Source organism: Balaenoptera borealis (assembly GCF_965194805.1).
Source record: "Balaenoptera borealis genome assembly, chromosome: 17".
Lineage (NCBI taxonomy): Eukaryota > Metazoa > Chordata > Mammalia > Artiodactyla > Balaenopteridae > Balaenoptera > Balaenoptera borealis.
In genome coordinates, this window is record NC_138876.1 from 71,714,691 (window position 1) to 71,740,947 (window position 26,257).

General features: G+C 40.9%; 1 protein-coding gene and 2 long non-coding RNA genes across 5 annotated transcripts in view; all 3 read left to right on the forward strand.

The window, feature by feature from the left end:
* Window positions 1-26,257, forward strand: part of LOC309615376 — a 515,886-nt gene that overhangs the window by 419,890 nt on the left and 69,739 nt on the right. The gene's annotated exons all lie outside the window — the stretch shown is intronic.
* CRH (corticotropin releasing hormone) overlaps window positions 1-26,257 on the forward strand; it is a 435,535-nt gene that overhangs the window by 387,455 nt on the left and 21,823 nt on the right. The window lies entirely within an intron of this gene.
* Window positions 1-26,257, forward strand: part of LOC309615364 — a 226,510-nt gene that overhangs the window by 168,816 nt on the left and 31,437 nt on the right. Inside the window, exon 5 of one of the 3 annotated variants that reach the window (XR_014236768.1) lies at window positions 1,332-9,741. The exons of the other annotated variants lie outside the window; for them this stretch is intronic. This is a non-coding gene — a long non-coding RNA (uncharacterized lncRNA). Of the gene's footprint in view, window positions 1-1,331; window positions 9,742-26,257 lie in introns of those variants that run through there. 3 annotated transcript variants of the gene reach the window in all.

Sequence of the window (26,257 nt, forward strand, 5' to 3'; positions counted from 1 at the left end):
CCATGAAACTGCTTCCGCGGCTTGCTGTCCAGCTAGAGTTGAGCCCAATGTCTCTGGTTCGCACAGCCTTTTTCTAGATAGGCCCACTTCTCAGAAGCAGCCCTGAGAGAGTCATTGCCCCAGAGTTCACAGAGCCTGTTCTCCGGAGCTCAGGGACTCTAGGAGGCAGAGAAAGGAACCCCCTCCCACCCCCCCATCCCAGGAAACACTTACGGAGGAGCCTCTGGCTCCCAGATGGGAATGGGCTTCCTGAGAATCCAAACACTGCAGGTCTTTACTCTGTCAAGGTTAGCCATCATCAGCAATTCTACAGCAGTGTTGCCCCAAGCTATGGAAGAACAACCCGACTGCATGGCTGTGTGATTGTGTACCCACAGGGCAGGGACCAAGTACACAGTCTCTCCCAGCCCGTTGCTTCTGATAATTGCTTAGTAAATCCTGACAAACGTATTGACTCTTCTTTTGTTTAATGGTAATTGATGGATGCTCAATAAATACTTGCAAATAATAATTATAGTTGGGCTCTGTGGTAAGGGAAAAACAAAGGAAAAGGAAATGAGAGAAAAAGTTAATGTATAAAAAGAATGTGGAAGAAGTAATCATTAATATTAATTCATTGAGTGCATACTAAATCACAAGTCTTCATCGTAGCACTTTTGTGTATTATGTCGTTTAATATTTACAATGACCTATGATATACATATTATTATTATCTGTATTTAAAAGGTGAGAAGACTGAGACTCAGAGAAGTTGAGTAACTTTCCTAAGACCAGGGGAGTGGTTTTCTGATTCCAGACCAGGGATCTTATTTGCTAAATCCAGCTTCTGGTGAGAGAGGGAGAGGCCTTGGGGCTTCACTGTAAAGCTTTAGTAACAGTTCAGACGTGAGTAAGAACAGCAGGAGATTCTGCCTTATGTTTCAGTAACTAAAGAATAAAGTTTAAATCTTGCTTGGGAGGCTTAAAAAAAAATCTAAGAATCCAACCACTGTTCAGTGCCCCACACAATTTTCTTTGGACATTCTGGATCACCACTGACCCTCCACAGCCTCAATTATTCTGATCCTTGTTTATAATCCTTTTATATCCATTTTGATGACAAGTGTATGTATACTTTTCTGGGTGCTCTGACTTAGCAGGGAAGCCAAACTTTAGGATCTGATATCTAAAATGTATCATGACACATGCCCACATTTGATGTATATTTTTCCACGGTATCATCTTGGAACTTCCCATTAGACAGGAAAAAAAAACTTTTCAATAGAGTTATCCATGATTGAGTAGTAGGTGGCTTTAAAAGCATTAATTCATAAATGCACTTTGGCTACCAGGTTGTCAAAAGCCCTGCTTAGAGGATCCACTTAAAGATTAAGGGGAGATTGGATCAAGATGGCAGAGTAGAAGGACGTGCTCTCACTACCCCTTCGGAGAGCGCCGGAATCACAACTAACTGCTGAAAAATCATCGACAGGAAGACACTGGAACTCACCAAAAAAGATACCCCACATCCAAAGACGAAGGAGAAGCCACAATGAGATGGTAGGAGGGGCGCAATCACAATAAAATCAAATCCCATAACCACTGGGTGGGTAACTCACAAACTAGAGAACCACAGAAGTCCACCCACTGGAGTGAAGGTTCTGAGCCCCACATCAGGCTTCCCAACCTGCGGGTCCGGCAACGGGAGGAGGAATTCCTAGAGAATCAGACTTTGAAAGCTAGTGCAATTTGATTGCAGGACTTTGATAGGACTGGGAGAAACAGAGACTCCACTCTTGGAGGGCACACACAAAGTAGTGTGTGCATCGGGACCCAAGGGAAGGAGCAGTGACCCCATAGGAGACTGAACCAGACCTACCTGCTAGTGTTGGAGGGTCTCCTGCAGAGGCGGGGGGGTGGCTTTGTCTCACTGTGAGGACAAGGACACTGGCAGCGGAAGTTCTGGGAGGTACTCCTTGGCGTGAGCCCTCCCAGAGTCCGCCATTAGCCCCACCAAAGAGCCCGGGTAGGCTCCAGTGTTCAGTCGCCTCAGGCCAAACAACCAACAGGGAGGGAACCCAGCCCCACTCATCAGCAGACAAGCGGATTAAAGTTTTACTGAGCTCTGCCCACCAGAGCAACAGCCAGCTCTACCCACCACCAGTCCCTCCCATCAGGAAACTTGCTCAAGCCTCTTAGATAACCTCATCCACCAGAGGGCAGACAGCAGAAGCAAGAAGAACTACAATCCTGCAGCCTGTGCAACAAAAACCACATTGACAGAATGATAGACAAGATGAAAAGGCAGAGGGCTATGTACCAGATGAAGGAACAACATAAAACCCCAGAAAAACAACTAAATGAAGTGGAGATAGGCAACCTTCCAGAAAAAGATTTCAGAATAATGATAGTGAAGATGATCTAGGACCTCGGAAAAAGAATGGAGGCAAACATCAAGAAGATGCAAGAAATGTTTAACAAAGACCTAGAAGAATTAAAGAACAAACAAACAGAGATGAACAATACAGTAATTGAAATAAACAATACACTAGAAGGAATCAATAGCAGAATAACTGAGGCAGAAGAACAGATAAGTGACCTGGAAGACAGAATGGTGGAATAAAAAGAATGAAAAGAAATGAAGACAGCCTAAGAGACCTCTGGGACAACATTAAACGCAACAACATTCGCATTATAGGGGTCCCAGAAGGAGAAGAGAGAAAGACAGAACCCGAGAAAATATTTGAAGAAATTATAGTCAAAAACTTCCCTAACATGGGAGATGAAATAGCCACCCAAGTCCTGGAAGTGCAGAGAGTCCCATACAGGATAAACCCAAGGAGAAACATGCTGAGACACATAGTAATCAAATTGGCAAAAATTAAAGACAAAGAAAAATTATTGAAAGCAGCAAGGGAAAAATGACAAATAACACACAAGGGAACGCCCATAAGGTTAACAGCTGATTTCTCAGCAGAAACTCTACAAGCCAGAACGGAGTGGCATGACATATATAAAGTGATGAAAGGGAATAACCTACAACCAAGATTACTCTACCCAGCAAGGATCTCATTCAGATTCGAGGGAGAAATCAAAAGCTTTACAGACAAGCAAAAGCTAAGAGAATTCAGCACCACCAAACCAGCTCTACAACAAATGCTAAAGGAACTTCTCTAAGTGGGAAACACAAGAGAAGAAAAGGACCTACAAAAACAAACCCCAAACAATTAAGAAAATGGTAATAGGAACAGACATATCGATAATTACCTTAAACGTGAATGGATTAAATGCTGCAACCAAAAGACACAGGCTCACTGAATGGATACAAAAACAAGACCCATATATATGCTGTCTACAAGAGACCCACTTCAGACCTAGGGACACATACAGACTGAAAGTGAGGGGATGGAAAAAGATATTCCATGCAAATGGAAATCAAAGGAAAGCTGGAGTAGCAATACTCATATCAGATAAAATAGACATTAAAATAAAGAATGTTACAAGAGACAAGGAAGGACACTACATAATGATCACAGGATCAATCCAAGAAGAAGATATAACAATCATAAATATATATGCACCCAACATAGGAACACCTCATTACATAAGGCAAGTGCTAATAGCAGTTTAACACAATAACACAATAACAGTAACACAATAATAGTGGGGGACTTTAACACCTCACTTACACCAATGCACAGATTATCCAAACAGAAAATTAATAAGGAAACATAAGCTTTAAATGACAAAATAGACCAGATAGATTTAATTGATATTTATAGGACATTCCATCCAAAACCAGCAGATTACACTTTCTCCTCAAGTGCACATGGAACATTCTCCAGGAGAGATCACATCTTGGGTCACAAATCAAGCCTCAGGAAATTTAAGAAAATTGAAATCATATCAAGCATCTTTTCTGACCACAATGCTATGAGATTAGAAATCAATTACAGGGAAAAGAATGTAAAAAACACAAATACATGGAGGCTAAACAATACGTTACTAAATAACCAAGAGATCACTGAAGAAATCAAAGAGGAAATCAAAAAATACCTAGAGACAAATGACAATGAAAACATGATGATCCAAAACCTTTGGGATGCAGCAAAAGTAGTTCTAAGAGGGAAGTTTATAGCAATACAAGTCTACCTCAAGAAACAACAAACATCTCAAATAAACAATCTAACCTTACACCTAAAGGAACTAGAGAAAGAAGAACAAACAAAACCCAAAGTTAGCAGAAGGAAAGAAATCATAAAGATCAGAGCAGAAATAAATGAAATAGAAACAAAGAAAACAATAGCAAAGATCAATAAAACTAAAAGCTGGTTCTTTGAAAAGATAAACAAAATTGATAAACCATTAGCCAGACTCATGAAGAAAAAGAGGAAGAGGACTCAAATCAATAAAACTAGAAATGAAAGAGGAGAAGTTACAACAGACACTGCAGAAATACAAAGCATCCTAAGAGACTACTACAAGCAACTCTATGCCAATAAAATGGACAACCTGGAAGAAATGGACAAATTCTTAGAAATGTATAACCTTCCAAGACTGAACCAGGAAGAAATAGAAAATATGAACAGACCAATCACAAGTAATGAAATTGAAACTGTGATTAAAAATCTTCCAACACACAAAAGTCCAGGACCAGATGGCTTCACAGGTGAATTCTCTCAAACATTTAGAGAAGAGCTAACACCCATCCTCCTCAAACTCTTCCAAAAAATTGCAGAGGAAGGAACACTCCCAAACTCATTCTATGAGGCCACCATCACCCTGATACCAAAATCAGACAAAGATACTACAAAAAAAGAAAATTACAGACTAATATCACTGATGAATATAGATGTAAAAATCCTCAACAAAATACTAGCAAACAGAATCTAACAACACATTAAAAGGATCATACACCAGGATCAAGTTGGATTTATCCCAGGGATGCAAGGATTTTTCAATATACACAAATCAATCAATGTGATACACCATATTAACAAATAGAAGAATAAAAGCCATATGATCATCTCAATAGATGCAGAAAAAGCTTTTGACAAAATTCAACACCCATTTATGATAAAAACTCTCCAGACAGTGGGCATAGAGGGAACCTACCTCAACATAATAAAGGCCACATATGACAAACCCACAGCAAGCATCACTCACAATGGTGAAAAACTGAAAGCATTTCCTCTAAGATCAGGAACAAGACAAGGATGTCCACTCTGGCCACTATTATTCAACATAGTTTTGGAAGTCTTCGCCACAGCAATCAGAGCAGAAAAAGAAATAAAAGGAATACAAATTGGAAAAGAAGTAAAACTTTCACTGTTTGCAGATGACATGATACTATACATAGAGAATCCTAAAGATACCACCAGAAAACTACTAGAGCTAATCAATGAATTTGGTAAAGTTACCGGATACAAAATTAATGCACAGAAATCTCTTGCATTCCTATACCCTAACGACGGAAGATCGGAAAGAGAAATTAAGGAAACATTCCCATTACCATTGCAACAAAAAGAATAAAATACCTAGGAATAAACCTACCTAAAGAGGTGAAAGACCTGTACTCAGAAAACTATAAGACACTGATGAAAGAAATCAAAGATGACACAGACAGATGGAGAGATATACCATGTTCTTGGATTGGAAGAATCAATATTGTGAAAATGACTATACTGCCCAAAGCAATCTACAGATTCAATGCAATCCCTATCAAATTACCAGTGGCATTTTTTACAGAACTAAAACAAAAAATCTTAAAATTTGTATGGAGACAGAATAGACCCCGAATAGCAAAAGCAGTCTTGAGGAAGAAAAACGGAGCTGGAGGAATCAGACTCCATGACTTCAGACTGTACTACAAAGCTGCAGTAATCAACACTATAAAACTCTTAGAGGAAAATATAGGAAGAACACTCTTTGATATAAATCACAGCAAGATCTTTTTTGGTCCACCTCCTAGAGTAATGGAAATAAAAACAAAAATAAGCAAATGGGACCTAATGAAACTTAAAATCTTTTGCAAATCAAAGGAAACTACAAACAAGATGAAAAGACAACCCTCAGAGTGGGAAAAAATATTTGCAAATGAGTCAAAAGACAAAGGATTAATCTCCAAAAAAATAAACAGCTCATGCAGCTCAATATTAAAAAAACAAACAACCCAATCAAAAGATGGGCAGAAGACCTAAATAGACATTTCTCCAAGGAGGACATACAGATGGCCAAGAAGCACATGAAAAGCTGCTCAACATCACTAATTATTAGAGAAATGCAAATCAAAACTACAATGAGGTATCACCTTACACCAGTTAGAATGGGCATCATCACAGAGTCTACAAACAGCAAATGCTGGAGAGGGTGTGGAGAAAAGGGACCCCTGTTGCTCTACTGGTGGGAATGTAAATTGATACAGCCACTTTGGAGAACAGTATGGAGGGTCCTTGAAAAACTCAAAATAGAACTACCATATGACACAGCAATCCCACTACTGGGCATATACCCAGAGAAAACCATAATTCAAAAAGACACATGCACCCCAGTGTTCATTGCAGCACTATTTACAATAGCCAGGTCATGGAAGCAACCTAAATGCCTATCAACAGACAAATGGATAAAGAAGATGTGGTATATATATACAATGGAATATTACTCAGCCATAAAAAGGAACGAAATTGGGTCATTTGTAGAGATGTGGATGAATCTAGAGACTGTCATACAGAGTAAAGTAAGTCAGAAAGAGAAAAACAAATATTGTATATTAACGCATATATGTGGAACCTAGAAAAATGGTACAGATGAACCAGTTTGCAAGGCAGAAATAGAGACACAGATGTAGAGAACGAACGTATGGACACCAAGCGGGGAAAGCGGCGGGTAGGGGTGGTGGTGTGATGATTTGGGAGATTGGGATTGACATGTATACACTAATATGTATAAAATAGATAACTAATAAGAACCTGCTGTTTAAAAAAATAAATTAATTAATTAATAATAATAATAAAGATTAAACATGAGTGTGCTTGAAGAGGTCTGCATTTGCTATACGTAACGTGGCTCTGTACTTCTATGATTCATTATGTGGGTGTAGGAGGCAGACGTTCTGTCTTATTTATTTGTTTGTTTGTTTAGTTTTGGCTGTGTTGGGTCTTCATTGCTGCGCGCGGGTTTTCTCTAGTTGCGGCGAGCAGGGGCTACTCTTCGTTGTGGTGCACGGGCTTCTCATTGCAGTGGCTTCTCTTGTTGCAGAGCATGGGCTCTAGGCCCACGTGTTTCAGTAGTTGTGGCTCGCGGGCTCTAGAGCTCAGGCTCAGTAGTTGTGACACACGGGCTTAGTTGCGCCGCGGCATGTGGGATCTTCTGGGAAGAGGGCTCGAACCCATGTCTCCTGCATTGGCAGGCGGATTCTTAACCGCTGCGCCACCAGGGAAGCCCTGTCTGTCTTATTTACCCTGCAGATAAAATATTACAGAGTAAGCAGTAACATATTTTAGAATAGGTTAATGGGGATCAAAAGGGTAAATAAGAGGAAAATGTACTCCAATATAAGAAGTTTATAAACATAAGTTTAGTCTGTAGTTAAATGCAGCAAAATTAAATGCAATAGGCTGTTTGCTTTCATAATTTCTTATATGGTCCAACAATAATGGTTACTCCATTGAAATGAAGTACTGATCAAGATCATAGTTTCAAGCATCCGATTTCAGTGTCTGCCTTCAGTCATTCATTCATTGAAATAGTTACTGAGCACCTGCCTTATACCAGGCACCATTCCAGGGAGTGAGGATACAGTAGTGAAGAAAAGAAAGGTGTTCCCTCGTGAAGCTTATACAGTTCCAGTGGGAGGAGACAGAAATGGACCCAAGAATGCAGGATGTCAGGTGAGGAGAAAATGAAGCAAGGCAAAGGATCTAGAGTTGATGGGATGGTGTTATTTCGGATAGGGAGTCAGGAAAAGGCCTCTCTGCTGTGGTGACATTTGAGCAGAGACGTGGAAGAAGAAAACTCATGAGCCTTGCAGTGACTGAGGGAAGAAAATTCCAGGCAGAGGGAATAGCACATACAAAGGCCTTAGAGTGGGAGGCTGCTTGATGTGTTTGAGACACACTGAGGAGGCCGGCGTGAAATATTATACTTAGGATTTAAATCTCACTTAATTATAAATAGATAAACTTTTTCATTTTTAAAATGTTCTAATAAGCTGATGATTAAGCAGAAACACGTTTTGTTTCAATCCATATTAAAAATCTTTCTCAGTTTCCTACTCGGGATAAATAATACATTTTCAGCTTACTTTCATTTTTTATTCTTCTGTTCATGTCTCTTGTGTGCCAAGCACGTGTGGGCACTGTTGGCCGCTGGGCAAGCAGCACTGAACTTCACAGGCACATTCCAGCTTTGACCAAGCTTACAGTGTTGAAGACCTTGCACTCCTGGAGATCTTCCTTTTCATGATTCAGTGTGGAAAGGCTTAGGAGCCAGGATCGGGATCACCTAGGAAGAGGGATGGGGAGGGCTGAGGGGGGGAGGCAAAGACCAGACGGTAGAGGCTCAGGAAGGTCTTGTAGGCAAACAGGTTCCAGCCTCTGAGAGGAGAAAGGAGAAATCAGGTGAGGAGCCTTGGGGGCCATGGAGTCAGTGACCCACCAGGCAAAGGGTTTGGGCACCAGGGGGCAGGAGTCCTGGCCAAGCATCTCAGTCAGTTACAGCCAAGCGCCCAAAGCCAGAAACGAGCCGAAATGGCCTGATAGAACTCAAGGTTTGACATGGAGGGCTTCCAAGCATTTTTGTCAAGGCTGAGGAACAAGACCTCAGTTTTTCTGTTGTGCCCAGGCTACAAGTTGAAATGGTGAAGGCAGGGGTTTGACTGCATTGTTCACCAGAGTTTGAGTTGATGCATATTTATGGAGTTGAATTGCCCAGTTTCTGACTGATTACCTTAAGTGGACCCATCTGCTTCCCAGCACTGGTATCCTCCGGACCCCCATGAGTCTCCTGACCAGCCCCTGTCACCGTTATTACTCACATCTGCGCCCTCTTTCCCAGACGTCCCTGCTTCCCCAGGCCCCTGACTGACAAGGACACTCATTGTAGAAAGTGCCAGAGCAAAAACAATGGCATTTTCAATAAATCTCTGATGTCAATTAGACTTTTTTACATGTCTGTTTTTTTCTGGAAAAAAATCCAGAAAACTTAGCCTTTAATATTAATTCACATATAATCAAGATTGTTTGTTGTTATTGTTTGTTCTTTGAGATTTTTTTTCTTTGGTAGCTGTTGCCCTATTTACATTTTTAAAACAGACACACACTTTCTTCCCCATACATGGATGCACACATCTTACATCTTTTACATAAACAGTACATCATGTAACTCCATATACAGTTATATCTAGCATACATTCATAACCATCATTCTCTATAAAGTGAAAACAGTGTTCAAAATATAAACCAAAGTAGAATGTAAATGCTGGTCTCTGGGCTTTATATAACACAAGGTAAAGGAAATCTGGTTGCTGGCATTCATAAAATTAGTTTAGGTGTTCAAGTCCTACTGTGTGTTTCTTGGTTGCCTTAGTATCCCAGTGTACAAACTCTGACATGATGAAAACCATGGAAAGAAGGTCAGATACTCAAAGCTATACTATTATAAGGACGATTGCAATCACCTTGTTATAGCTCCTTCAAAAACTTTTTTGAACAATATTTTAATTTTCTGGGTTGAGTTTTTCTTGTTAACTTTTTTTTCTAAAAACCAAGGTATTCCTACTCCATGCAGAAAATTTGATAAGCACATTTATTCCCTCTACCTCTGAAAATCAAGTCCTCTTAATCTCAAGGTGAATGACTGGATGCACGGAGATTAACGTTTGCTCAACTTACGCTTCAGACAGCATCAGCTCTGCAGCAACAGGCGTGATCAGACCAAAACAGGCCTCGCAAAGAAAGCATTCTGAAATGTCTGTCCTGATTTTGTCGATTCCGGGACAGCATCTCAACTGTGTTGGTTAGTTCCTGTCTACCCAGATTAGTTATCTTTCTGTAACAATTGATAGAGAGGATCTTTAAGTAAGGGACCTGGGCTTCCCTGGTGGCGCAGTGGTTAGGAATCCACCTGCCAATGCAGGGGACACGGGTTCGTGCCCCGGTCCGGGAAGATCCCACATGCCGCGGAGCAACTAGGCCCGTGAGCCACAACTACTGAGCCTGCGCGTCTGGAGCCTGTGCTCCGCAACGGGAGAGGCCGCGATAGTGAGAGGCCCGCGCACCGCGATGAAGGGTGGCCCCCGCTCTCCGCAACTGGAGAAAGCCCTTGCACAGAAACGAAGACCCAACACAGCCAAAAATAAATAAATTTATTTATTTATTTATTTATTTATTTATTTAAAAAAAAAAGTCAGGGATCTGACAAAGGAATCTGTTGGAATGACAGCACCCTTTAGAAAGAGAACTACACCTAAAGTTTACTAAACAAGTAAGCTGGATATAAACATACAGATGATTCTGAATACTCTCTAGTTCTTTCTTACTCAGAAATTGGTGACAACACTTAGTCAGTGTGGTTTTGGGGATTGTCTCAGCTTTTATACAGCCCAGATGCTCTTTTCCCAGATTTTGGGATATACTTCTGGATATTTCATCCTACTGGCCATGGAATGTCCATTTCTTGTGCTGGGGGCTATTATTACTAACCTCAGAGTTTTCAGGCTTTACTTGTACCAAGTACAGACTATATATAGAATTATTTGCCTCCCTCTACTCTATAAACTGTCCTCTAAGAAACACCATCACACTTCCTGTGCCAAATATATAGATCCTGGGAAGCAACACCAGAGGCAGCAGTATTCTTAATGTCCAACATCTTGTGGGCTATGTGTTATCTGCCTGTTATATGTTTCCATTGCACATCCTGCTGCCTCTACCTCACACTCAACATCTAAACTTCAACTAATCAGGGACTTTCCTGGTGGTCCAGGGGTTAAGACTCTGTGCTTCCACTGCAGGGGGCGCGGGTTTGATCCCTGGTCGGGAAGTAAGATTCCCACATGCCGCGCGGCGCAGCCAAAACATAAAAATTAAAAAAAGAAAAACAACAACCTTGAACTAATCAACTTCTTCCTAAAACCAGCTCCCTTCTTGATTTCCTGCTTCTATTATGTATTTTGCCAGTTACCCAGGCTTAAAGCTGTGAAGTCATCTTTGATGCTCCCTCTTCTTGGTCCTCTATTAGTCAACAAGCCCTGATCATTCATACTTTATAATCTCTTCCATAGTTGTATTTTTTAATCAATACCACTGCCACCATTCTGACTCATGTCCTATTACTTCGTGGAGGGACCACTGTAGTGGTCTCCTTGCCCCCTCCTTCAGGCTCACCCTCTTTCAATACATTCTGTGCTCTGGCCAGATTATTGGTGATCAAACACTGCTTTAATCATGTCACTTTTCTACTCACAAATTTCCAGTGAGTCTCTATTGCTAAAGGGATAAATCCCAAACTCCTTGATTTGGTGGGTAAGGTCCTGATGCCAAGCTATCTCCCTAATCTCATCTCTTAATCCTCACCTACCCTCAGCTCCAGTGAAATGCCATCTACTTGACCTTTCTTCAACATACCCTGAACATCCCACCCCCTCGCAGTGCCCAAGCCATTTCTTTCACTTGGTTGACTAACTCGGTTGTCATTCCTAACTTCCTTTTTCCTCTGGCCATCTTCCACTATAGAAGCTGGAAACATTAAATATCCTCTTTCCCAACCTCCCTTGCAACTTGGGTCAGTCATGTGTCACAGTGGAACACTTTGAATGTCATCACATTTGTTGTACTACTGTTCTGTTTTACTGCTAGAAAATTTATAGTAATTAGTGTAGAAATGTGGATTCAATGAAATGTCATCATGGGGGCTTAGTGACAAAACAGGAATAGTGCTACTGTTTCTTAGTTTATTCGGCTAAATTAAAGATTTTCATCTAAGAAACATAGCACCTATTCTTGAGAAGTTAAATTTTTTCCTTCTCTCTCTTTCTCTTTCTGTCTCCCTCTCTGTCTCTTCCTCCTTCTTTAGTTTGATAGAAAAAAGATGAAGGAGGTAGGATTGCTTGTTTGACATCTGGAAGTAACAGAAAGGTTTAAGTCCTCTCCTTTACCTCTTCTGATAAAAAAAAAAATGGTGGCTTTATTTGATAACTATTTAGAAGCTACATTTTATTTGATTGATTACTATGGCCTGACACAGATGTGCTGTTAACTAGTAGTCATAAAACTCAGCTTCTTGTTTACCTGAATTGCAGCAGATCCCTTTCACAGGGATATTAAATTTTTTTGTTTTTTGTTTTTTTAATGTGCTTAGGGGGTTACCAAGTCAAATTGTCCAACCCATAAACTGTTGAACTTTAGTCCACAAAGTAGTAACTATAGAAACCGAAAGGGTCATTTAGAAAGCCTGTGTACAGTTGAAGACACCTGTGGCTAACACCAAAAAAGAAAGAAGGAAAGCCCATCAACACTCAATCCACTCAATGAACAGTTTCACTTCTGTTTCTTAACAGTAAAGTGTAAACCGATTTTGAGGTAAAATATCTGAACAAAAGAGTTATAATGTAGCAACAGCTGCAGAGGTCAGATCAAGCTCTCCCTTCCTACAGGCAAGTGATGTTTCATGCCTTTGCACATCTGACCAATTTGACTTCATAATCAATACTTTTGTCAGAGTTCTCATAAAAATAGCATCCCCTAAAGAATTTCAACTCTGGCATTTATGAGGCACATCAGTTTCTAAAAGGAAATACAGTCACATTTGCTTTACAACCCTCATCGCATGCTTAGCCATGGCAGAGTCAGGAGCTAGTGTTGCAGGCACATGCTTTTTTTCCCCACATCTTTATTGGAGTATAATTGTTTTACAATGGTGTGTTAGTTTCTGCTGTACAACAAAGTAAATCAGCTATATGTATACATATATCCCCATATCTCCTCTCTCTTGAGCCTCCCTCCCACCCTCCCTATCCTACCCTTCTAGGTCGTCACAAAGCATCGAGTTGATCTCCCTGTAGGCACATGCTTTTAAAAGCCAAACTCTAATCCTCAGTATATCCCAATCTGTCTAAGAAGAGTGACTATATTTATAACCAACAAATGAAGAACCAAGAGCGGAAAGGAAGAATGAGAGGAAGGAGAAAGCAACTGGGAGAATGTAAAGTAGGAGGGAGGGCACAAAACAGGCACCAAATCCCCATTCCTTCCACCACTCCCAGGGTTCTTGCAAATGCACAGGCCCCGAGTATCTGGTTCGGGAGGCTGAAGTAGATAAAGAAGTCTGATGGAAAGCTGCCCTTGATAAATATTTAAATAGCTTTCTGATAGTGACGGAAGACCAGTGGATGGAAAGCTTCCTTTCTGCAGGTGGGAAGGGGGATGTTCTGATGGAGGTGGTGAGATTCGAGCAGGGTCTTGAATGATGAGCAGGATTGTGACAGATGGAGATGCACCCCAGGCCACAGTGTGCGTGAGAGCCACGATGACTGAATAGGAAAGCCAGACTCAGGTCACACACCAGGCTGAGAATTTCACGCTTTTTGGCCGCCTGAAATGTAGTCAGTGAGGTGTCTGCCCCATGAGCAGGAGGGAGAACGATTTGAGTGAAGGCCCCAGTTTCTGAGTAAAGCCCACTCCTGCCCTTTCTCCACAGGTCTCAGCCTGAGCCCCTGTCACGGCAAATAGCGGGGATGCCCCTCCCCCTCCTCGATTTCCCCACCCTCAGCCCCGCTTCCATATCCTCCCTGCAGTGGCACCTGTTCCTCTTTTCGGCACAGGACCCTTCCCTCTTTCTGGGACTGGCACCCTTTTCTGGGGACTTCTTCCTGTCTCCAACCCAAGCCTCTAAGTAGAGGATCTAATGGGGTCAGCCAGTCACAGCACCCTGAAGCCCTGGAAACAGCTGCTTTGTTAGGACCCGTCAGTGGGTGTGAACCTCAAACCAGTCCCGAGGTTTCTCACACGGAACATAGGGATTTAGTCTGCCTTCGGTGTTGAAGGTACAAGGGTAGAAGCTGCTGATGGACGAAACAGACGTAAGAGAATAAAAAGCTGAAACAGAGAAAAAGGCGGGGATGAGAACTCAAGATGGCAGTGCTTGCATCGTGGTTCAGCTTTCCTGAGGTTCAAACAAGCGTGTACGTTTTCCTCTGAGACTCCTTTTTGGTCTCAGTTAGATCAGGACAGGGTCCTGCCACCTGCAGTCAGAAGGATTCTGACTAAAGACGTCTGGGTGGCTAAGCTCCACTTTCTCAGCAGCCTTTCTACGCATGTCCCCACCCTGCCCTGCGCCCCCAGAGGCTGGCTGTGGGGACTGCAGCCACCTCCCCCTTCCAGCGGGGTCACCAGCAGGGGGGAGAGGGAAGGAGGAGGGGGAGACTGGGTTCTTATTCGCCTGCGTCTGCTCTATCCAGGCCCCCGCAGTTTGTCTGCAAGCTTTTCCAGAACGCACAGCCCCCGTCAGGCGCCTGTCCGCACAGCCCTCTCCCTTCCCTCGCCCCTTCCCACCGCAGTGTAGAAACGGCGTCCTGGGCTTCCCTGGTGGCGCAGTGGTTGAGAATCTGCCTGCCAGTAGAGGGGACACGGGTTCGAGCCCTGGTCTGGGAAGATCCCACATGCCGCGGAACAAACTGGGCCCGTGAGCCACAACTACTGAGCCTGCGCATCTGGAGCTTGTGCTCCGCAACGAGAGAGGACGCGACAGTGAGAGGCCCGCGCACCGCGATGAAGAGTGGCCCCCGCTCGCCACAACTGGAGAAAGCCCTCGCACAGAAACGAAGACCCAACACAGCCAAAAATAAAAATAAATAAATAAAGAAAGAAGCTTTCATTAAAAAAAAAAAAAAGAAATGGCTTCCTGCTCTGACCGGCCTAAAGTAAGCCGTGTCCTTTGCTGCTCTCTCTAAACCCTGCCCGCATCTTTGCAAAAGAGTCCTTTTAGTAAAACTGCCTCAGTTACTATGCTAGAGAGAGTCCTTTCCCTCAGGACTCTGACCACTCCGAGGTCCCAGGGGACTGAGGGGGGCGTGAATCTTTCCTAGACCAGGGCTCTTAAGATCTACATCGTAAACAAACTGCTAACCATCTTGGATTATTCAGTTTTGGAACAGTAATTCTCAGTCTTCCATTATCAACTACTTCAGCCTGTAGGAGGCATGCCTTAGCCCCAGGTCGCCAAATCCATGGCTGAGGCTCAGACATTCCCCATTCCCATGTCCTCGTGTAAGTTCACGAATGAGAATCCATCAGTCACGGCTCTGTCCGCTGGGCCCAGGTGTAGCGTCAGAATCCTTCTCAGCACAAGCCGGCTCTCAGCAGTCGGTATCAGTCCACTCAGGCCTTTCCGGCATCAACCTCAAAGCAGAACCAGTCTGTCGATCCTGCACTTTGTCCTGACACCTGCCATGCCCAGGACACAGCCTAACAACACAGGGACAGCCAGGAATCTGAAGGCCACACCTGGACCCCACTTCCAACTGAGAATCCTTAGACCAGAGCTAAGATAGGGATCATTTACCCTACAAGGGCCCAGTCTTGATTTTCTGGGAGCAATTCTTGGAGGCAGACTCCTGGCTCAGGCCTTTAATCACTGCCTGAGTGGCTTTGTCACCCTGGTCATTTATGCCATCTTAATCAACCTTATCAAGACATGGATTACATGGGTGAGACATCAGGACCTTCAGTGAACATTAGGGAACTTGCTGATGAACTTTGCAGATGTCTAGCCAGTCACAAAATTTCATGGTCAACAACCCCAAACTCCTATACAGCTTTGAAAAAATAGTTTTTTTCTTTATCTGCATTTTCTTTCTGCAGAAGAGTTATCTCATACATGATACTGAATGATACTCACCCAAGCATGGCATACCTCCGTTGCTTTATTAGTTTCCCAGGGATGCTGTAACAAAGTACCATAGATTGGGTGGGTTAAAACAGCAGAAATTTATTCTCTCAGTTCTGGAGGCTAGAAGTTAAAATCAAAGTGTCAGCAAGGCCGTGTTCTCTCCAAAGCCTCTAAGTAGAGGATCTTTCCTTTCCTCTTCCCAGCTTCTGGTGGCCTAGGTTGGTTTGTGGCAATAGAACTCCGGCCTTTGGAGTGCTTCATTAATAGATTTTATGGAGAATTACAGCCAAGGCAAAAAAGACAATCTGAGAGCAAGTGCACAGTTTTCAGAGGACAAAGTGATGAAATTCCTTTGGTAATCCACTCACTATTTATTGGGAACTATATCACAGGAAATAAGACATTTTGAGGGTGGGTACCAATCCTTTGAAATCTTCAGAGAAGCAGAAACTTCAAAAAAGCCTGAATCTGCTTTTCCGTTTTCACGAGTCATTATTTAAGGAGGACAAATCTCAGACTTGTCATTAAAAAAAAAACTGTTTTCTTCATAAGAACGGGAGGCAAACCAGCTAGCACACATACAACCTGGCATGAGGCCTGCCTTCTGCATTGTAGACAGTGCCCGGCGAATTTCTCGTAGGGTACAAAAAGAAAGAAAGAAAGAAAGAAATCACCTCCTTCAATCATTACAGCAAAGCTCTTTGTGATGTGTTTTAATCCATACCTGGAAGGTGTGAATTAAACTAGAAGATATTAAGTGTATCCAATAGCTTTCAATTTGTGCCATCCTGATTCTGCCTTCGATCTTTCTCAACGGATAAATTCTTATCAGCAGAACACTGTACTGATCTGCACTTTGCTTTGATAGAATCTCTAATGGCCATGAGGGTAACCGTTGCTGGCTTGTTTGCGCTTGTCTTAGGGGCTAGGTGGAGGAAATTGGAGACAATAATTAATTCAGATTCATTGCCCAGGGGTGCGTCAAGAAACCCGAACTTGAATCTCAGGTTGCAAAAACGCAATTCAAAGAGAACACGATAGTCCTTCTCCCCTGGCGTTTTGCTGATAGAATTGTCAAGCTAAATGGAAGATTACCCCCTACTGTATTACGTTCACTTTAAACATCCTCCAGTCTAAGAAGCAGCAAAACTACAAGTAAAGTGATATCACCAATGCACTTCCTTGATTTAAAATACTACCAGCACGAGTCCAGTTTGAACTTTTCATATGATCTTTGAAAAACGAAAATTGGATCCTTCTACTGATTGCTCCTACGTGAAAAACGCGCTGTACGGTGGGACTGCTGGGTTTTTTCTTCCAAAAGCAATTTTATAATGGAAAAACACAGTGACCTTAACCTTATGAAAAGCTGGAAAACACAGACACACTTTATGTTGAACATCAACAAAAATACCTAACTACCAGGCTTATTTCCTGGCCAGTGCATTTGATGTGTTTATGAAGCCTCGTAAAGTATTGCAGCAGCTATGACTATATGGAAAGTCTCCTTGGGCAGGTTGGTACATGACCTCAGCCTTATTTAGAGTTGTCATCAGCTCCTTGTAGGATAGTGGCTTTTTACAGTGGTCTATGATCCAATTATGCTTTCCAGGGTGCAGTCACCGGCATCTGTATGATTGTTTCTTGGACTTTTGGTGATGCTTGTTAAATAGTTGCATAAGAAAATTTTTCTACTTGACTGCAAGCAGCAAAACATCATCTCTTCTCTATACTCTATTTTTAAGTATAAAAGCAATGTATGTTCTTTTTTAATTTGGAAAAACAGAGAAAAGTTTTTTTTAAAAATCTTTTATCATCTTATCACTTCTTACATCCACTGTTAATATCCTGGTTATAACCTCACCACTTATTTGTATGCATTGGTTCTTATGTGACGAAGTTGTGTGATAATACAAGGTATACAACTTTGTGTTCTACTTTTTTTGAAAGGTTGTGTCTTCACTTTTGTTCATTTATAGAGTCATTTTTAACAACTTCAAACTATTATATAAAGTGTTGGCAACATAGCTTACTTAGCCAGTAGCTGTTCCGTTTGCCCCCCACCGCCAACTCCAACACACATATTTTCTTCTGATTTTATAAACAACTTTGTAATGATCATCTCTGTGCGAAAAGAATAGCAAATTCCAAAAATACAGTGGATCAAAAAGTATTAATATTTATAACTCTTGGGTCAGCGTGTCAAATTACTTTCCCAAAGGATTCTGTTCTTTTATACAGACACTAGTTATGTGCAGAGTACCCAGTTAGTTTATCACACACCCTTCTTGCCTTTGGATTTTGTGATATTTTTAATGACTTCTCTGATTTAATTGATGGCTATGATAGTCCCCAGCAGAGTTCTTTTCTTCATAATTTGGTTCACTACTTGTATTTCTTCTCTGATAAACAAACTGTCTTTTTGTGATCTTTCCCACATCTCTCTGTGTCTTAATGTTTTTCTTATGTATTTGTGAGTGCTCATACTATTTAATATTTTAGTCTGCTATTTGCTATAAATATTTGTTTTACTTTTAAACTCATACACCCATATTTAAAATTTTTTACTGTAACCAAATATGTGTATTTTTCCTTCATTGACTTCTTTTAAAGAAGTTGCTTTTAAACTTAGGAAACCCTTCTCCATGCATAAAATGGACAAATTCAATTCCATTTTCTTGCAGATTTTCTGTTTAACTCTTTATATGGAATTAGTGTCCATAATGAGGTATTGCTCTAAGCTGTTTTCTCAATAGTTAGCTAATACTCTTATTTATTTGCTGAATATTTATAATGTTGTATGGCACAGAAGTAATTCTTACATTTGAGGGTCAATCTGTTCTGTTTTATTGAGCTATCAGTTTAAGACTTACAGCTGAAATTATTGTAGCTTTATAATATACAGGCACAACCCATATGTCTCCAGAGGTAACATTTTCTTTCATTAGAATGCCTCTTGGACTGTACTACACGGACATCATTGAACATACTTATTTTTGGTACAATATTTTTTTCACCACTGGTTACATAGGAAACTTTGATGTTTTTCCATAAAACTCAATACCACATTTTAAGCAAAACTATGGATAGAATAAGACTTGAGTTAATAAATAATAATAAAAATACATAATAAGTCTTGAGTGAAATAAAATTAGTAGAATAGAGTCATATCGATATAATAATGTGTAGACCGTTTTGAAAAGCACACTAAGTGACAGCAATGGGGCTTACATCTGGGATATTACATACAAAGCCAAAGTTTGTTAATAACCATACAGTTTGGTGAGAAAGTGATATTTTAAACATAGTATATACTAACCTAATGTCTCTGATATACACGTATTTTACTTTGTTCTGGTTTTATGTTAGGAAAATTAGTTGGGTATTTTATGTTAATGTACCAACCATTTAATTTTTCCCATTAAAATAGCAGGAAATAGGCTCTCAGTCAGCACTTTTTGGGCAGTAAGTCTGATCATCAAGAACAAATTATTGACTTAACTGGGAGATCCCTGTTCTTTATTATCTTGCAGGACCAGAACTGCCCTACCATTATTTCTCTTTTCTATAATATTTTTTCTTTTCTTTTTTAATTTTTTAAAAACTGAACCATTGAGAGTAAGTTGTCTACATGATGCCCCAAAACTTCCAGATACTTTAGTACAGAATTCCTATAAACAAAGACATTTCCCACTTAACACTCCCCTGCAAAGAAAGATCAAAATTGGTAAATTAACACTGATGCGCTGCTACCATCTAAGCCATAAGACTCCACCCAAATTTTGTCTGTTGTCCCCAAATTGCTATTTATAGTAAAAGCATCCAGTCCAGAATCATGTGTTATATTTTTTTTGTCATGTCTCTTTAGTCTCCTTCAAACTGTAATAGTCTCTTGATGTTTCCTTGTCTTTCATGACCTTGACACTTTTGAAGAATGTCCCTCAATTGGAGTTTGCCTGATTTTTCTTATAATTGGTTTCAGCTTTTGAATTTTGGGCAGGAATGTTACAGTGTTGCTATATTTTCATTGTTTCTGCCACTGAGAAATACTAAAAGTTAGTTTATTGGTTTCATCTTCACGTTTATAAAGAAACAAAAATAAATAAATTATGTAAAACTGGACAGAACTACCAATACTTCTCTCCACCTTGTTCTTGGTTGACAATAAATCAAATAGAAGGTTAATATACCAGTTAGCTATTGCTATGTAACAAACCACTTCAAAACTTACAATTTAAAACAACAACCATTTTTTAGTTCATGATTCTTCACATTGGCAATTTAGGCTGGGTCAACTGGGTGGGTTCTTCTGGTCCAGGCTGGGCTCAGATGATCTCAGCTGCTCTGCTCATAAGTATACAGTCAACTGAGGGTGGGGGGGGGGGGTCAGTTGGGATGACTCATTTCTTCAACTTCTAAACTTTCCGAGAGAAAGAGCAGAAGCACATAAGCCTCTTGAGGCCCAGGCTCAGAACTAAGACATTATCACTTCTGCCACATCTATCAACAGAAATCATAATGTCAGATTCAAATTTTGTAAATATAACTAACAATTTCTATGAATGGGGAGAGCAAGTGCTTTTGATTAAACAGTGAATTCAAAATAGAAGTTGTTCTGGTTACCTATGGCTGTGTAATAAACTACCCTAAACTTAGTGACTTAAAACAACCAGTTTATTTTGCTCACGATGTTTATATATTATGAATTCTAGAAGGGTTTATTTCTGATCCATGAGGTACCTGTGGTGGCTGAGACTGGATGATCTACTTCTAAGATGACTCTTTCACTCATATGTGGCACATCAGTTCTCTATGGCCTCACTCTCCCCACACATGATGTCTTATCCTCCAAGGCCTCTCCAACATGGTTGGGCTTCTCACAGCATGGTGGTATCAGGATAGTCATACCTCTCAAGTAGTGGCTGACTTCAAAGAAACAGAAAGTAAAAGTTGCCAATTTCATAGACCTGAAACCAACACAACATTGTAAGTCAACTATACTCCAATAAAAATTTTAAAAAAAAATGTTGCCTATTTCCTAAAACCTGGATTCAGAAACTGGTGCAGCTTCACTTTAGCCATATTCAACTGACCAGAACAGTCACAGAATCTAACCAGATTCAAGGGGAGGGACCCAGACTCCCCACTCATCAGTGGGAGGAGCGTCAAATAATTTGTGGCCACAGTCTGCTCTGTGGTCACAAAGTATTATATTCTTCCCACATGCAAAATGCACTATCCCCCTTCCACAGTCTCCAGAAGTCTCACCCCATTATGTCGTTAGGTTTAAATTGCAGATCTCAGGGAGAGGTGCAGATAAGCCTCCTTATATTTGGTTCCTCAGGTATATATCCTCTCAATCTGAAGTCCTCTGAATAAGAAAGTAAGTTACCTGCATACACACACACACACACACACACACACGTGTGCTCACAGACATGCATGCGCATACACACACACACACACACAATGCTGGGGCAGTCATGTGTAGACACGCCCTTTCAAAAATGGGGAAGACGGGACACAAAGCAGTCACTGTTCCATAACAATATGACATCCAGGTAGGCACATGTTGCCAGTTTCTTGATGAAGCTCTAGACCTGCAGCCTTGGTATGATTCTCTGTGGTTCTTGGCTTTTGACCTTTGGGCTCTTGGTTCTGCCCTCTAAGACAGTCTTCATTTTCCATAAAAAATAGCCTATGTTTTCTGCTGAGTAAGTTTCTCAGCCCGAGTCCTTCCTGTATTAGTTTAGGGGTCCAAAGCCCTCTTTTTAATTTGATATTGTCTCTGACCCTTTCACTCCAAGGTGGTTTAATTCCTTTAAAAAGATTGTGGGATTCCTGTATATCAAACTGTAATCCATTCTGTTAGAGCAGAGTCTTACCCACAAATCCTTTTGAGATAGGCTTTTCTCTGCCTTTGGCCTTTTGGAAATCTGCTTAAGGATGGTACAGTAGCCTTAAGATTACTAGAATCTATTGTTTAATAGAGAAGGATGATAAGGCACTCTTAAAATCTTTTGTCTAGCTGATAGGGCATCAACTTAAATGCTTCTGAGATCTTATCAAAGGGATTTATGCTTGCAGCTTTGACTTCATCTTTACCCTGAGTCTTTCTTTTACTTTGTTTTACTGCCCTGGTTTTTACTTTTACCTGGAGGCTATTTCTTGCTTTAAAAGTATGTTCTTAGCTGGAAAGCAGATCAGAAATAGTGCTGTTTTGAAGCCAACAAGTCCTGGGTTCTATATATTTCCTCTAAATTCTGCTAAAAAATTGAATAACATCTTTAGCTAATTTCTCCCTATCTATACTTTACTGTATGCGGATACAAGAACTATTTGGCACTCTTAACATTCTGCCTGGAAATCTACTTATTGAGATCTACTAGTTTATTAGGTACATTTTATATCTTCCAAAATATGTCAGGTGACAGTTTTATTAAACCTTCTACAACCAAAAAATAGAGGTTGCCCTCTTACCAGACCTCAATAATAACCTCCTGTCCTTCTCCATTAACACTCTTTCAATCTCTGCCCACTGTCCAGTCCCCAAATCAATGCCACATGTTTTCGGTTTTTGTAATGAGAACACCTATATCTGTTCCTGTTTTCTATTGCTGCATTACAAACTACCACAAAATTAAGTATCCCAAACAACTATTTTATTTGCTCAAAATTTGGAGGTTCAGAATGTGGATGACCTCAGCTGGGCAACTTGTGTGTCTGATCTGTTTGTTGTCAGCTGGGGTCACTGGGGCTGGGTATCCACTTCCAAGATGGCTCATATGTCTCACTCATGTCTAGCATCTCAGTGCTCCTTGGTCTCTCCCTTGTGCCACGTGGTGTCTCATTCTCCAGGTCCTCTTCACAGGGCTTTGACTTCTCACAACATGGTGCTCTCAGGGTAGCCACACTTCTACCTGGAGGATGGCTTCCAAGAGTGAGTGTTCCAAATGACAGGAAGTGAAAGCCATCAATCTCCTAAGGCCTGGGCCCAAAAACTGTCAGAGTGTCATCTTCACCATATTCTGTCCTTTAGAGCAGTCATAGCGCCCAGCTAGGTTCAAGTGGAGGAAACATAGACTCTACGTTCAGTGGGAGAAGTGCCAGAGATTTTGTGACCATCTTTAATCCACCATAGAGGTGAATCTTTTGTTCTCCTTACTTTAACAGGGCAGGGAATTCCGAACCAGAAGATAAGCCAATATGATTGAATCCCAAGTCTGGCCTCCTTAACTGGTGTATTATTATCTTGGTGTCACTTTCCTTCCCTGATTCTCTGTTTCTTCATTTATAAATACAGTAGGATATGAATATTCCTTAATTTAAGATTCATGGCTACATTTATATTAGAATCATCCTGAAGGTTCGTAACATGAAATAATTTGTCATTTGGCTGAGGTATCCATTTAAATTATGCTTACTGTGAGGCTGCTGCACTTAGTCAGCTTACCAACATCTGCAGACAACTCAACAGAGCTTTGTTTTCTTCTTGATGTCACGTAAGCAATTATTTTCATGGTTTATTTGAAATTTATTTCCGTAGGGAAAAACATTCAATAAAAAAAGATGTAGCTCTTAGCAAAAGTTTTGGATAAAAAAATAGAAGAATGCTTAATTGATTGTGTCTCTAATACTATAATAGGAATGCATATACCATCAAATTCAATATTCCATTTGTTAATTTAAAATACATAATGCAGAGTCTACTTCTATATCTTCAACTTTGGAATTCCCAAGATCTCTACATGTATCGTGAAAAACAAGAGAGTCTACTACAATGATAATATCTATTTCACAGAGTTGCTAAAATAATAGATGAGATCCTCTGTATAAAAGAAATCAGTTGGGGACTTCCCTGGTGGCACAGTGGTTGAGAGTCCACCTGCCAATGCACGGGACATGGGTTTGAGCCCTGGTCCAGGAAGATCCCACATGCCACGGAGCAACTAAGCCCGTGCGCCACAACTACTGAGTCTGTGCTCTAGAGCCCGCAAGCCACAACTACTGAGTCTGCGCACCACAAGTACTGAGGCCTGCACACCTAGAGCCCATGCACTGCAACAAGAGAAGCCACCGCAATGAGAAGCCCGCGCACCACAACGAAGAGTAGCCCCCGCTTGCCACAACTAGAGGAAGCCCGCCCGCAGCAACAAAGACCTAACACAGCCAAAAATAAATAAAATTAAATCTTTAAAAAAAAAAAAAAGTAATCAGTTGACTTAAAACTATTGTTTCACTAGAACGTGGGCTCCTGGGGATAAGGACCCTAGTATATTTTTATCTTTAAGTCGCTAGTACATAGCACAATGCCTGACACATTTTTCTGACTACAATTGACAGAAATCCAATTCACATAAGTGCAAGCAAAAATGGGAATTCGTTGCCTCACTATATCAAAGAAAGTGTGATAAAACTGTGGGAAGGGTAGTTGGTTCAAAGGAATAGCTGGAAGTATTCCTCAAATCTACCAGGAGCTATATCTTTCATTTCTTTTCTCTTTGCAAATTGGTTACATTCATCTTCCAAGTCTTGCATCGTACAACTTTCAACCTTTCTTTTACCAAGCCCAACAGTCTTGGATTTTATTTGTCAATCTTAGGTCAGGTGACAGTCTCTGTAGCAATCAAATATGTTGATTTTTAAACTCCAGTTGAGGAGTTTTATGATTGGTCCACTCATAAATCAATTCACTGTGATCAGGGGGTCATGTAAATGCATAGTAAGATTCCAAGGTAGTCACAAGGAAGAGGCAATACAAGTTTTAAGATGAAAAGAAGCTGTAGAGGTGGTTTCCTTGGCAGACAGTCCCACAAATTTCTAATAATCTTGGCACTTGATAAAAAGTTGCTTACCAAGTGTCTGTTATTTCATGTTATAGTCCAAAAATATACTCTAAATGTCGTAGCTGTGTCGAGGGCCATTACGGCCTTAGCTGTGGTTGCACAATGAGACAAGACATTATCACAATTACCACATAAGTAGCTCCCTCTGCCACAGAAATTACTACATTGGATTCTAATCTCTGTCTTAGCTCTGTCTCCATGCTAGGAAGTCAGCAAGCCATGGTAAAAGATGAGGCATTTGGGATTCTTCTCTGATACGCTGGCAAGGAAAAGGTGACTAGCTTATACCATCAGAATTTCAGTGGCCTATCAAGTAAAAAATATAAAGTTCTGGAGATTATGACCCATTGTGGGCATAGACATGCCACTGCCATGCGAGGAAGAACTATAAACTGCAGTCAGATTCTGCTATTTCAGCAACAAACTGTTCAACTGCCACTTACTTGAGAAACATTTTTAAACCCCTGATAACCCTGCTCTCTGGGAAGGATCCCCGCATCCATCCTCTGTGGTCCCTGGCTCTGTCTTTCAGAAATATTTATTCCAGAAACACTTAGTGAGCATCTGCCAAGCCCTGAAGAACAAGCTATGCATAAATAAATAATTTTAATGCAAAGTGATAAGTTTAATGACAGATATGCAAGGTCTTGGGGTGGATCAAATGAGAACATTTAATCATCCTGGAAGACAGCACTGACTTCGTTGAGATGGCACTTGAATTAAGCAACTAGGAGGTGTTAACCAGGCAAAAAGGAAGGGAGGGGATTCTAGCAAAATATGAATAAAGGGAAGCATCATGGCATGAGCAAGAAACTCAAAATATTTTGGTGTTCCTGAAGTGTAAAACAAAAGGAAGTGAGTGGCAAGAAATGAGGCTGCAGAAGAAAATTGGAGCCACGTAATGAAGAGCCTTGGATACCACGTTAAACGAGCTTAAATTTCATCTTAGAGGGAGTGGGAAGCCTTTGGAGCATTTCAGTGGGGGAATAGAACAGTCTCATTTACATTTATAGTGACCAACCTGATTGGTGTCTGGAGGATGGATATGGCAGTTCCTAATGATGACTGACACCAGGTTTGATTTGTTTCACGGTAATTCACGTAGTGTCATGGCCACATTGAGAGCAACACCTGTAAGGGGTTATATTCTGGGAATCAGCCCAGTAGCCAGTGTACTTAAATGTAATTCCAAATTTATTCCTTAAATAATCCCAAAGACAATCTAATTGCTTATCCATAATTTCTCATTCCCTTTGTTTTCAGTATTTCTACCATCCCTCAGTTGCTCTAGTATTTTCTCTTCATGCTCTAATAGTCTCTCTCCACTAAAATTTGGGAAAGTATGATGTACATTCAGCAGTCATTTTGAACTCTGAAATCCCACTGGATAAGTGTTGTAAGGAGCAACTCAGGAGCAGAGAATGTACTTTGACCCTCTGTTCTAATATCCTCCTTGACCACATCTGAAGTGAACATTGGAGAATATGCCTTCCTTGGGGTCTAGTCTCCTACCCATCCAAAGATGGGAACCCAAGGATCTTTTTAAG